Here is a 15,322-nt window from a genome sequence, read left to right on the forward strand (position 1 = left end):
TAAAAAAGTTTTAATAAATATCTCCTCAACCCAAACCCTTGAAATAAATAAAACTTTATTTATTTCCTAAAAATCTAATTTATCCTCATCTTAAGAAGTTCTAGACTCTTCTAGAAAGTCTTCATCCTCATCCTAGGAAGTTCTAGACTATTCTAGAAAGTCTTTATCCTCATCCAAAGTCTAGACTCTTCTAGAAGATGTCTTTAAATCTAATCCTAATCCCCTCCTAACCTTGTCACATTCCCTAAACATGGGTTAAAACTTACTAACCCAACCCAAAGTTAACAAATATCTCCTCCTTCACCCACCCTCATTAAATTCCATCCACTTGCCTATCCCTAAGCTAATCCTAAACCATCCTCTAATCATTTTCACAAGCCTAAGCAAGCTTAAAACCTTCCTAATCAAGCCCAAGTCGAAATTCCTCTCATCTCTCTCAAAATATCCCAACCATAAAACTTTATGAAGCCCACTAGGCCATAAATGACTCTTCCAAGCCCTTTTATTGCTCTTACAAGCCATTATGAGGGTCTTTATGAAGATTTTATCCCTTGAGCCTTCTTTGTTGACTCATCCTTCCCCTTTCCTCCATCCTCTCACCCTGTGACATGTGTCACTCCCTGATTGGTTGTAAGGAAGCACAATCCATGTGCTCTCCTCTCATGCAATCTGAGCCCTCCATGAGCTTTTTCCCATCTTTGCATTTTAGCCCTCAATCCCTCAATCCTCTTGCCTATAAATTGGATCCTTCCCCTTTGCAAAACAACACAATCCATGAAGTAAAGTCATAATGCCATTTTAAGAAGCCATTTTACATCAAAACCATACACTCACACCCAAATTCCAACTCTATTTAAAGCCCTTTTTGAAGCATAAGCTTGAGCATACATCCTATCTATTTAGACAAAGCCACTCAACAAGAGAGCTTCTTATTGAGAGAGCCCATTAATGGCTCATATTCTTAATTGAGAGCTCATCTTAGTCTATCTTGAAGTTTATGAATTTTTTTTAGTTTGTAGAAGCTTTATTTAAATTTGGTTTCTATTAGCATACTAACATTGCTCATATACATTTTGGCACGCCCGGTGGGACCCCGCATGGATCATCTTCATTAGCTTTTTTAGCCAAATTTTGTATGTCATTTGCTAATTTTGGCTAATTTTGTTTGTTTTTTTGATTGATAGGATTGTATAAATTGGTTTTTTAGGTCCACATGAGCATGAAGAAGACAAAGGAACTCATAGTCTATCTCATAGTATTTGCAGATTTTTCAAGCTTATAGGTGGAAAAAGCACTTGGAATTCTTCTTCCTCTTCTTGTCTATATTCTTCTTATTCCATCTACTTCTTCTTCTTCTTCTTGTGGGAGATCTTGGCCATTTTTTTTTTAGGAAGCAAAATCATACACACTTCTTTTTAGTGCTTAAAATGAACCCCCAAATCATACTTAAATCCATTAAAAAATTAAAAATTTGCAAAAAAGAAAAAATCTTTTAACAAGTGAAATTAAACCAATCCAATCATTTGCATCCTTGCAACATCAAGGTTTTAGATGCATTCATGCAAAGTTAGTAACACTTCGTTTTTGGGAATTTAAAAAGAACTTCAAGTTTCCATTTCAAAAGGTTCAAAATCAACACTAAGTGCACACTAAAATCTAAATCAAACTCAAAGCATCAATCAAGGATAAAATGAACCTCATTTGCAAATATTTTAAAGTTCTTTTAAAAATCTCATGAAAACTAAGAGTCCTAAATGCTTTCCAAAAATTGTCCTAAAAGCTTTGTTATTTGTTCCAAACAAATGTCTTGTTGCAAAATCTTGAATGTTTCTTAGGTTTTTCATGCATCAAAACAATCTAAGAATATCATTTTTGGGCTTAAAATATGCAAACTAGAACACAAAATCTTATATGAAAACCAAAGTCCAAAGAGTCATTTTCACGTTTGAGTCCAAAACAATCTTGAATGATCTAAGGTTAAAACAAAGCACTTCAAAGTTCTTAAAAGAACACACAAACTCTCAATCTTGAATGCTCAAAGGAAAAAACTTGAATGTTTAATCACTTGTCTTTGAATGCATGTTGCTAAAATCACTCTTGAGTGCCATGGATTAAAATCAAGTTTGTTTTTTCTTTGAATGCATGATTAAAACAAAAAATCCAATCTTGAATGCCATAGATCAAATAATCATCTTTTGGGGCATAAAAAAAATCCACATTTTCGAAATCTTCTAAGTTATAAAAACTAATAAAGACGCTTTGAGTAAGTTTGTAGTTGGACTCACCCCTTTAATCACCCATCAATTTAACCATTGGTTGCAATCTCAGCGCCATCTATGGGGATGGGTCTACCTAAGAGGGTGTTAAGTGCTTTACAAAGATCAAACTCCACTCACTTGGGTCTTTAGTGGTTTTTCTAAGTTAGAAAATTCTTTGAATGCACATTAATCTCGCTTACACTTCATTTGGGCATAAAAATTGGACAAATCTTGACGTGGAGGGCCTCTGGGCGCGCGCTTGGCTATTGAGTTTCACACATCTTTGTTTTGGGCTTAAAACAAACGCACACTCAATCTTGAATGCCTAACAATCAATGAACATTGCATGGTTTGGACACATTTTCAATGACGCTCACATTTCTTATGTTGATGATCTCTCGACTTTCATTATGCTGACGATGCTGTCAAATTGGAATGAATATTGTATGCCATGATCACAAGTGTCTTCAGTCATAGCTTACAAAATCTAAATCATCAATTGGAATAAACGTGTCTTTTAAAGCCCAAGATCATGTATGTGGTCTTGTTTTACACTTTTTAGGAGGCCTACTTGGGGATTTCATCACCCCTTGGGATGACCTCAACTCCAGCATTCTGGCAGAGTATAAAAATCAGGAGGTGAATCCAAAGACACCTCTCTTGGAATCAAGATTTTGTCACTTGGGCTAAGCCTCAAGGAACTTTATACCCTTGAGAAGTGAAAGAGGAGAAGTGGGTTACCGCTCCTCTCGACTATGTGACATCTTTTTGGTTTCATCTACAAATTTGGGCCTCACGTACCTTGCGTATATCGAGGACTCCCTAGCTATAACAAATTTCATCCTTGTAGAAAGCTTCCTAGGATTTTGGTGTGTTTGATGTGCTTGCTCCAAAATTTTGTCTGCTTGTTTGTTCATAGCTTTTGAATGAATGTTTGCCAACTTTGGTCAAAATCCCAAAAAAGAAAAAATATCCCAACTCAAGGCATACTTAGCGTAGTCACTGCCTCATCAGAAAATCATCCAAGCTCCCCCGCTGCAACCGAATCTATCTAGTTCCTTGCTTTAGAACAATCCCAAATCCAAAGTCTCTCCAAATCATCCCCCCCAGCCAGCTAGCAACCCAATCCAAAATCACACCCAAGCCTTTAGAGAGTTGTTGTCATTCTGCTAGAATTTGCTATCCAATCAATCCGACCAATCCACCAACCTCACCAAGGTTATCCCTTTGACAGAGCTTTGTCTAGGGTAATCTAGCTTTGTCACTTGTTATCCCTCATCACCTTGAGCTAAAGGTTGGGATCCACAAGTGGTCAATCTCGTGTCATGCCCATAGGATCATTAGTCTATCCTTAAGTTGACACAATCTCCACCAATCCAGTGCATAGGAAAAAAAAACTCACTTTTTGACAGCATGCCCTTGAAGTCTTCCATCCACAGGAAAGCCAAAAATCTCCAGCCAATCCTCCTTAGGTCTGTCATATAGCTTTGACTCTCCCTAGAAAATCCTTCATCAGACAATCCAAAATCTACGCTTAATCCAAATCCAACCATGAGCTTCTGTGTTCATCCATATGCAAGACCCCATCCCCATCCGACTCATCATCAAAACATGAAATCCCAAACCTATCATGATGTGTTTGGTCATATTGTCCTTGCTCCCGCCACCTCCTATTCCAATGATGATGAAAATCTTGTTGACTATGATGGGTATATTGAAAGCCTTAGAAACATTCTCCCAAGCATCCCACAAAATCCATGCATTCTTCCAAACTATCTAGTCATGCCATCTGATATCCTAGCTTCTCCTCCATCACCCAATCAACCAAGCTTCCAATCTTCCACCCCCATCACACTAGCTATTCCTGTCAATCCACCTCCAACTCCAACACATGAGTCTCCAAGGAATCTCCTGGAGGAAATACAAGAAAAGTCACCTCCAGCAGTTGATAAGCCATGTCATCTAATCCAACCATGTGAAGTAGTCAGTAATGAAGCTTCCCCATCTATAATATCACCTCCATCTCCCATAGCTATCATCCCCATACCATCCATCAAATTGCTTAAATCCTTCCACTTCCCGCAAGCATCAAAATCCCACCATCTGTCAAAACCCTCCAAATCCTATCCACATCACCTCCAAGCATTTTCCAAATCTCCCATAATGACCCTTATGCATCCATCTTCTACTCACCCATCTCCACTATTGAATCTCCCATTTATCCATCCGCTATCTTTGAAGAGTCCATCCCTTCACCTCCTATTGCACCATCCACTCCAAACCAATCCTATCAAGATCCTACCCAAAAGCATGTTGACATCCCCCAAAGCATAAACAAAGATATCATCATACCATGTCTTCCATCCATAGTGCAGTCACTACCCCCTCCATCTCCAAAACCTCAAGCCATACCTCCTCTACTGCAGGATATCTTTTCATCCCATCAGCTAAATCAAGATCCTATCCTACCATTTCCTCCACTCCATGCTTCCATCTTACTACCTATCCAAGCTATTTCACCATCGATAATATACCCTCTTGGTTCACTTACATTCATCCATAGTGGCCTCCTCTCAGCAGAAGAATTAAGAATAGTATCTCCCTATTGCAGTACATCTGATAAAGCACTTCCACCATTTTTTGCAAGCAAAAAGTATACTCAGCTAGTTCAAATGCTCAATCGATGGCATTATCAAGGTCAAGGTTTAGGACCACAAGAGCAAGGAATCAAAAAGCCTATTATTGCACAAAAAAATCTAGGATTTCATGGTCTTGGATATGTATCCAAAGGCTCACCATCTAAAGGTGTTGGTACACCACACCCCCAAACCAAGCCTATCTCCAAACCCCCCATGCCAGCCTCCCATCACTCCTTCAAGAAATCTTATGTCATCCCCCCTCCACCATCTTTGCAACCTAAAAAAATCTACCATATCCCCCCTCATCCGCTAAATCCATTTTGGGTCCCTATGTCCCAAAATCTACCATCCTCCATCCTCCTATCAGCCATCATTCAAATCCTATTCCCTCCATTCCTATGCAAGATCAGAAAAGGCACATATTGAGGCACATCATCCATCATCATCCCCCTACACGCTCTCCCATATCCTCTCCATCTCACAAAGCTTCTCCTAACCATCTTCCCAAAGTTTACCATAGCAATGTAAATGCAAACTTCAAAATGCATAAAGCTAAAAATCCACATCCTAGGCAATCATATGTCTATTCTAAAAGACATACTCCAAAAAGGAAAAATCCAATCAATGAATGCAAAATAATGCAAAAGCCTATGAAAAGAAAATTCAAAACCATGTGGATCCCAAAGAAAAAAGTTGAAACCCAATGCATAATGGCATCCACCATTGCTAATCCTCCATCCAGTGACTCATGTCCCCCATCTCCTAACTCCATCTTGGGCGCCTATATCCCCAAGCATGCTTCCAAAAATCCTCCATCACACCCGCATCTACCATCTATCCCCCATATGCTCTTTTCACACCTGTCCCAACATGTGCCAATGTTGCTCTTACAAGCATCCCCATCTCATGCTCCTTTCCAACCTTTTCATCCCTCCATCTCCTACCATCAATCCCATCTAATCCAATCTATTGCATAAATCACACATCTGGTGTACCAATAGCTAGCAACAAAATTGAACATTTCAACAGCCAGTGAAAAATCTCAAAGAAGCCAAAATAGCTGAAGAAAGCCAAAATCATTCTAGCTAAGTCCAAAGTCAAAAAGTCAAAAAAGAAAAGAAAAATAAAGCATCCACTGGTGAAAACTTGGCAATTCAAGTGCCTTGGACAAGTACCATGATGAAAAATTTTCAAACAAGCGTCATGCATAATCTCGCCATCCCCAGCTTAGCCTATCACCCTCATGCTTTTGGTCATCTCTTGACATCCAACTCCATCTTCCAATCTATCCACCTATCCTCCACCCTCCATCTTCCATCTCACACCATCCACTTATCTCCTACAGCTTCAGCCAACCATCCCAGCTATCATCCATCTCCCTAGCCCCTTTAGCTTTTTCCATCCTAGATTCAATCCTATCACAACCATCATAAGACCTCCTTCCACATGTTATCTTCTGATTGGGGGCACTATATTCCTTGGAGATCTTTTCTTGTCCATCCTCCCTTGTCATTGGTATCTAGCTCTAGGCTATCCTCATGCAAACCCAATGTCATCTCTTTATATCCATCATAATCCTAGCTATCTACCATCCTATGTAGCCATCTCATCCTACTCCTCTAGCTATCCTTGGTCACAAAATCTCTCATCATCATTGGATGCATCCTGCCAAATCCATATCTTTCGCTATCACCCCACCCTTAGCTTTCGCATCTTACACAACATCGAACCATCCCGTTATCCTATCATCCTGAGCTTTTTCCTGCTTGTAACTATCCTGGTCAGCTTTAGCTTGTAAATATCTTGGTCCATCAGCTTGTACATACTCTTTAGCTTGGTACCATTGTATCTATCTAGCTTTTGTGTCATTTCCTCCTTGATTAGCATCTTGCACACATCGCACAACCCTTGGTTAGTTATTCCAATGCATCCTTTAGCTAGATCTCTTGTCACCAAAGTGTTACCCTTCTTAGTTAAGCTTGCTAAACACATCACTCATCCAGATCCATTAGCTTAGGTGCTCTTCGATAGATCCGTGTAGGATATAGCTTTCCTCATGTCTGATCTTGGTCTGTTAGTACCTCGTCCTACCCATCTTGTTGGCAAACGGTTCTCTTTTGTATTTTTACTTTCTTTTGATTTGGAATCTTCCCTTTTGGGTCTTAAAGTATCTTTTCCAAACAATCTTTTTGTTCCCTCCTCAAAGTTGCCACGATCTTCCATATCATGGTATACTGTGAATGGGGCAATCTGAGCATAAGGTCTTGATCAAGTCTTTTGTTTGTTTTTCTTTTCTACTTATGGGTTACCCAGTGTCGGTTCCACTCTGATTCTTTTGAGATTCATGTGTAATGCTGGGGCAATCCTTGTGTGTTTGTTTCGACTCAATCTGTCAGTCCTCTAGATGGTTGGTGACATGGCCTTGATGTTCTTGGTAACCTTGGCAATTAACCAATAGTCCTATAGCAAATCTAGTGCTCAACTACATGGTGGTACTTCTCTTTGAAGTATCCCCCCACTCAAAAAGCTTCAATGGTTTTCCTTCATCTCCATTATCCCCCATCCATATCCAACATCCGTCTCTCCTACCCCAGCTTATGCATCAGTATCTCTTTGAATCACTTCTCACCTTTAGTCTTAAGGATCCACAATCCTAGTCTTAGGGATCCACCAATCCAAATCAATCCACCAAGCCTCATCTTTCGAGATCCACAATCCTAGTCCTAGGGATCTCCGAAACCCATCTTCCGCCAATCTAACTCTTTGAAATCCTGATGCATCATCTTTTTAATCCCCTCATCCATCTCCCCATCTTGGATTCCTTTTATAGCGCTCTGCTCCTTCATCCTCTGTAATCCTTGAGAACTTAAGCTTGCTTCCTCTTGTGCCTCTAATTCTCCCTTTATCATTCTCCTGTAGTGAGAGTTTGAGCTAACTAAACCTCTTCTCTTAAGCCACTCTTCATCCTCCCACCTGCCAAGATTCTTGTACATTTCAAGAAGTTGTCGAGCCTCGCTTTCTCTCCCTGCCACCTTCTTGAGGGGGCATCTCACAGTCCATTCTCTCCTCTTCTGCTCTAGCCTTGGGCATCTTATTTTCTTATCTTTGATGCCATGCCACTTGTGGCATCACATCAAAGAGGGGAAAAATGTAGACACCTAAAAATCTTTTAGAAAATAAAATATTTTTATTTTCTGAAAAAAGTCTCTGATGACATCATCATTTATTAATTAATATCTAAACCCAGAGGCAACAAATAGATGTAGGAAATCTACTATGTAAGTGGGAAAGTGTCATTACATGAGTTAACTCTAAGGTTATCTTGGAAGCCTCTCTGGACTCTGGCCCCCTTGTGACTCTATTCAGCACTAGTATCCTTTCATATAGACAAGGCATACTAACAAGGCAAGGTCACAACCAAGCATCCTCTCTACTCCCATCCTAGCTTGTACTAGAACTCGAGGCATGGGTGAAGTAAAACACTAACTCTTAGTAATTCATTTAAAACCCATTTTATGAAATATTATCATTTATTAAAATAACCTACAATGGGTTACCTAGTAGCCACTTTACGACTCTAGCCTCCATTGCAAACCACTTTCCAACAGGCAAAAAGATAACCTACCCTAAGCTCATAGAAGAAAATCTCATAAGCTCAGAATGACAACATGAAAATCACAATATAATCACTGATCCATATCTCAAAGACCAAATCACATAACCATGACATCATAAAATGATATCTCTGAGGCCTCTGGTAAACATTCAAAACTAGTCAACATACTAAGTCAAACCCAACCCCAATAAGATAAACCATACATCACACTAAATGTAGTTTCACAATTCATTTGGTTTGAATCATAAAAGTTCAATTTTCAAAAGGGTTCAAGTTTTGGTTTTCAAAGTGTCACAATTGATATAGTTTTCAAGTTCACAAGTATTTCAAAATTCCTTAGCACTAGAAATTATTTTCATATAAAATTGATCCATCTAAACAAAATCTAAATTTTATAAAGAAAACAATTCATTTATAAACTGATTTACAACTTACAATTTTCTTTTTTTTCAAATATCTCTAATTAAATAATTTCAAAGAAAAATCTTCAATAAAAAGTTCATCCAGGAGGTCTTGGGTTTGATTCTACTCAAGCTAAATAGATAATAATAATTAGTCATGACAAATAGTAATTAATCTTGGCTTTGGCCTCTTATTGATCCAAAACAATAATTATAATTAAAAAATTTATAAAAACTATTAAATTATTAATAATAGTAAATTTTAAATTATTAATAACTAATATTTATTAATTTATAATAATAATAATTGCAATTTTTTAATAACAAAAATGATAAGTTTGATTTAATAAAATCATTATATAATTATTTAAAACATATAAATTATTTTTTAAATTAACTTACCCTTATTTTTAAGCTTGTAGGCTATAAAGGTTGTCATAGTAGCTCTGTTGATGTAGCAGTAGAGTATTGCCTATAGTAGTAACTATTGTTATGGCAACATAGTCAGTTGTGTGATAGACTTTAAAGTCTATCGCAGCTTTAGGATCATGAAAAATGAGAGAAGGGGGCATGGGGGTAATGGTATACCTCTCATTTTCTTTTTATTAAGTTTTTTAAAACTTTTTTAAACAAACAAAATCCCAAAATCGTATTTTCATGTATTAAGATCTGATAGGGCAAAGAAATTGAAATAGTCAAATTTAATAATTAAATCTAGCTTTTTTTTTCAACCCTATCCCGATCTTAATTTTCTAAATCAATTCATTTTTCCAATAAGAGTATTCAATAATGAATAAAAAAATTTCTCAAACAAGGGTTTCAAATCTGATTTTCATTCATAGATGTTTCAACAACGAAGAGTAGTAAATTTATCAACAAGGGTTTCAACCAAAACTATTTTTGAAAAAAAATCCTTAAACAAACACTGCAGAAGACATAGAGGAATTCAAACAGAAATTATTGTGATAATCTCAAAAAAGATCCTACCTTGGTGTGATGCTAACCAAACAAAAGAATTCTTGTCTTTCTGAAAACCTACTAGATGAATGCTAACTAGCTAAATGCTAATAACTTGCGAGGATTCTTGTCTTCTCGAAAACCCACAAGACAAATGCTAACTAGATGAAAATCCACCTTGATCTAATGCTAACCAAATGAATGTACCTTCAAGCTTGTGTGTGGAGAAATGAGCTCTAATTTCTTAATAAGAGTTTTCTCCCTTTAGGGTTTCAGTTTTACAATCACGCAAACTCTTTCCTTTATTAATTTTTTTTAAATTTCATGTGCAAACTTTTTCTATTTTAATTAAAATAAACTTTATTAACTATATTCTCTCTCTTTTATTAAATCATGAGACTTTTTAATAGTATATTCATTAATTTAAATAATTATAATATTTAGAGTTCATTAATTAAAATGAAACTCCTAAATTAATTATTATTAAATTGAATAAATATTATTATGCCAAATTTGATACTTTGTTTTAAAGCTTTTAAATTTTATTCTTCTATTTAATTAACTTCTCAATTAATTAAATAAAATTAAAAATTAATTTTTCTTTATAAATTTTTTGTCAAATTAAATCATTTAACATTCTCTTAGTTTTAATTTAATTATAACTAAAAATAACAATAGACCCACAAAACTAAATAAGAAAATCCATTTTAAAGATAAAGTAATAAATCAAGCTCAAGGGTCAAAATCTTGAGTTCTTGCCACTTGACAAATTCAGAAGGGTAAATAACTCAAATAATTGTCCTATTTTCGAGGACAAAATGCTTAGGGTTAGGATTTGGACACAAGAACTATCTCCCCTCTTTACTATTGAGATACTATGATAGGGCACACTCATCTTGGCAATTCTAAGAAGTTGATGCCCAATACCTACAATCTACATAAAAGTTGAGCATGTACATATATATATAATTCTAAACTAAACAAGCAATGGTGGGGAGTGGTGCATCTTGTAGATCCCAACTAGCAGGTGACTATGACTCCCTCCCTCAACCACATCAAACCTAAAGTAAAACATACATGTACACCACACATATGCAAGTATGGGATGAGTAACCATAGAAAATCACATATAGATCATCCATCTAACTATCACCATGAAATAACTAAAATCACTATATAAACATAAAAGCACCATCATCGAAAGAATAATCATGAGCACATGAAATAACTAAGTATCAAGTAGTTCATCAAATATATAAAGCGAGTATGAAAAAACATCTAAATCAAATCTAGTAACCAAGTATCGCTAATCATAAAACATAACCATAAAGATGGCCTACAAGAATTCGGCAATATAACATGAAAAGTAAACTAGGGGTAGGCATTATAGTGAAATTCATAAGGACATTATTGGCATGTGTGCACTTAAGTATAGCAAGAATAGACTATGAGGGTACTACAAGTATGTGTGTGAGGCATTATGAAATGAATTATGATAGTTTTTCTAATTTTAGTGTTGAACAGACAAAATAGGACGCATATAAGAAATTGTATATTTTATGTTAAGGATTTTTTTTTTGGAAAAATAATTAATTGACTAATTACAGATGACATCCTAGTTGTTAACCCTAAGTGGGAAAATTATAGTTTTTCATTTTGTGAAGCATGTAAAGGAATGAAGGCCGACAAGACAGGAAGATTGGTATAAAGGAAAGACCTTTTGAGAAAGCCCATGTGGTGTGGTTATGTGATATTGTAATGTAATGTTATAATTTTTATATGCACACTTGTATGATACAAAATTTGATGTATGAGAAATATAGTATGGATATATGAGCAAGTTTTGTGAAGAGAGTAGCAAAGGTGAATCAAATATTGAAGATATCAATAGCAATAAAGAGGTTTTTGTATCCGTTTCTTTTGTATTGCATATTATAATTGTATATTGCATGTTTGGATAGTGGGATCATCTTGCATATATTTTTTAATTTTAATAACAACTCCTAATAGGGTTGAGGCATCTAACAAGGACAAAGACACTATATGGATGTAATAGACTCCTAACAGGGTCTATATCTTTCACAAGATACTTTTGATTAGTGGATAATTTTTGGGTACCATCCCCATTGGGGTTTTACCTTGGCTAGGGTTTCCCTTATTGAAAAAATATGGTGTTATGTGTAGCATTGTTTTATGGTTGTGTTTATTCTTTAGGTTAAGCAGTTTATTCATTTATGTAAGTTATAAGAATATTAATTGTTGTAGTTTCACAACACATGCCCCATTTTCTGGTAGAAATGGGGACTCCCTGCTTTTGTTTGGATTCAAGCTGATTTAGAAGGCCTAATTTCATGTTGAAGAGTCAAGAAAATAAAAAGTGAAAAATCAAAAAAGGTCATAAAAAGTCAAAAAATAAAAAAAACCAAAAAAATGTAAAAAATATATAAAATTTAAAAAATTGAAAATGCAAAAAAAAATGAACCCTGCACACCCTTGTGCCATGCATCGCATTGCTCACTTGTGCACACCACACAAAGTGTACACCCTGCCTGCTGTGTTCACTTGCCTTGCTCACACCATGCTCGCTTGCCATGCCGCATGCATATAATTTGGTTGTACCTTGTGCTATGTCTCATGTACATCACTACACCACACCTCATGTTGCACCACATGCACATTGCCACACCACACCTCATGCCACGGCACACACACATTGTGCCATGTTGCATGCACACCATCATGCCTACTATCGGTGCACCTCACAAAGCATGCACTTTGTGTTGTACACCTTACGCCACTACATTGATGTTGCATCCACTCCATCCACCACCTACACTATGCATACACACATGTAACTCATGCCACACATCCACGCATGTAATAGAACCCTGCATGCACCACCCATGCTACACACATCACTGCACACCAACGTCCATAAACCCTAACCTAAAAAAATCAAACCTTTTGAAATGCATATACTCACCCCTTAATGTAAGAACCCTTAAAACACATTACAAACACATCAAAATGAGGTGCACACCTATGCACCCAATCTAGTGCATAGATGTGCACCTTATGTTTTTTTTAATTTTTCATTTTAAAAGGGAATAGGATAGGTTTTTTCACACATTTAATTTTTTTGGTTCTATTAAACATTGTCTTTTTGTAATCTTTTAATTTTAATTCTAAACTGATGGACAACTTCTCATGTAGATATCATGGCATCCACATCTGGAAAAAAGATGGCTCCTAAGCTTGTGGTCTTCAAATTCCAAGGTGTGCCATCAAAGTCGAGGTTCCAAGATGACTATTCTAAGATTAAAGACACTGACTTAGAACACACAGACTTGGGAGATTTCCTCAAAATTTGCAACAAACCCATAGAGAGATCCACTTTGGTATCTGCTTTGATCTGATCAGGATTGGTAAGCATAGCTTCACACCCAACATCAATGCAATTGGCGGAATTGATCATGGCACTAGCACAACACTTTGTTCCTGAGGAAAGACTGGTGAAGAGTGTAATAGGAGAAGTTGTACTAGACCTATGACCTGATAATATTGAAAGGTTCTTTCATCTCCCTAGGGTAGATTAGCTCATAAGACTCTCCTATGAATCAATAGAGAGGTGGTATAGGGAGCACTTGAAAGAAGCAAAATAAATCATCCAATCATCTTACCTCATTGAGAAGACTTCTCTAGGAAGGATAAGAGGAAAGGTGGACATGACAAGATGATACATGTAGGAGGATATTGGCTACTCTATTATTCTTCTCAGTAGGGTCATGGGTCTACCAGCAACTGGCCACCTCAATTTTTTCAAGGTCAATTTCATTGAGATGATGAAGATAGAAAAAATGCCACTTGACTAGGCTACAAGCTTGAGTGAGAACTTGGGCAAGCAATTGGTGGTCATCAAGGATAAGAAAGTGTTTTATGTAAGTTCCTACATGGTATATTTGCTAGTGGCTAGGGCCACAAATTATCCTAGATTGTACAAGAGAGGCAACATGTAGGATCCCAATGCCTAGCCTTATATTGTTTACCCTCAACTAGTGAGGAAGAAGCTCTTAGCATAAAGTAAGGAATATAGAATCGTAAATGATGCATTCAAAATTCACAGTCATCTAATTCATAAAGGGAGACTATGAAAATAGGTTATCTAATGGGGCAATAGCATAGATAATAGCTCTTGGGGCCTACTACATCCAATTTAAGACATTCACATTTCTACAGGTAGTTGGTGCCTCTATCAACCCTAAGAAGCTCCCTAGATATTCAAGTGATAAACTGGTTTTACTGGAGATTACATGGCAAATTGAATCTACGTATGACAAGGTCAAGAAGTAACGAAGACCATGTTGGACATGGCCCCTAGTCATAGGACCATACTAAGTAAAGTGGAAGCAAGATATTTTGTCTTTTGAGATAGAGTGGGAAGATTATTCCCTCGAGGAATACAGCTCTCCCTAGCCCTATTTTGATAATATTGGAAAAGTTAAGACTCTAGCTGGCAAAGAATTCCATCATAAGGAGGCCATCAAATACCACTGGATGAACACAACAAATGACTAAGATGTTTGTATTAGGGACTATTGTAGGATGACTTTGTATTTGGTGGAGAAGGCTCTCAAAATTAGTATTCTAGAGGAAATAAGGTAGCAAGATTCTGGGGAGCTACTAGACCCCTTGTTCAACTTGGAAAAAATCAAAGAGAGACCCATCATGAATGCTGAGGTTGATAGGGAGGAGGCTGATGATACAAATCATCAAGCAAGGCATGTAGTTAGAATGGAAAAGGATTGGATCAAAAACCTTTCCAACTTGATCCAATACCTAGTACCATGATCTTTCATGCACAAGCCTTCCTAGAGAAAGGTAGAGGAAAGAAAGTTATAATTCCTACCTTTGCGGCCTAGTCTCCCATCAGGCCTGAAATAATATACCAACTTGACTATTCGGTTGGATACTATCACCCTCCAAAGAGGAAAGGAAAGGGGAAAAGGAAGAGGACCTCCCCTCAAAGGATTGAAGTAGAAGAGGGTGGAACGCAAACACCTCCTTAGGAGTAGGAAACAGATGTTCAAGGGTCTGAGGATACTGGAGCTACTCAAGTCCAAGAAGACCCTCAATTGCCTCTCTTTGTGCCTATACCCAACCAATCAAAAGAGGGAGAGATTCAACAAGTTTCCATCCCTCCTCCACAAGAAGAGCTAGCATCCCCTTCTCCCTCCACAAAATAGAAAAGGATTAAGATCCTAATGAAGAAGAGGCAAAGGGTGACTAAAAGAATGGTGCCTTTCCCATCTATCCTTGAAACCATTCTGGAAGGAGAAGAAGAGGAAGATGAAGAGGAATAGGTACCTTTATAGGGAAGAACCTAGCTAGCTAGAGCCATAGAACAAAAAAGAAGAAGAAGTTCTACAATAACATCGGCATCCACCCAAGAGG

Source organism: Cupressus sempervirens, chromosome 3, assembly GCF_028749045.1.
Source record: "Cupressus sempervirens isolate cs-2001-9-10 chromosome 3, ASM2874904v1, whole genome shotgun sequence".
Taxonomy (NCBI): Eukaryota; Viridiplantae; Streptophyta; class Pinopsida; order Cupressales; family Cupressaceae; genus Cupressus; species Cupressus sempervirens.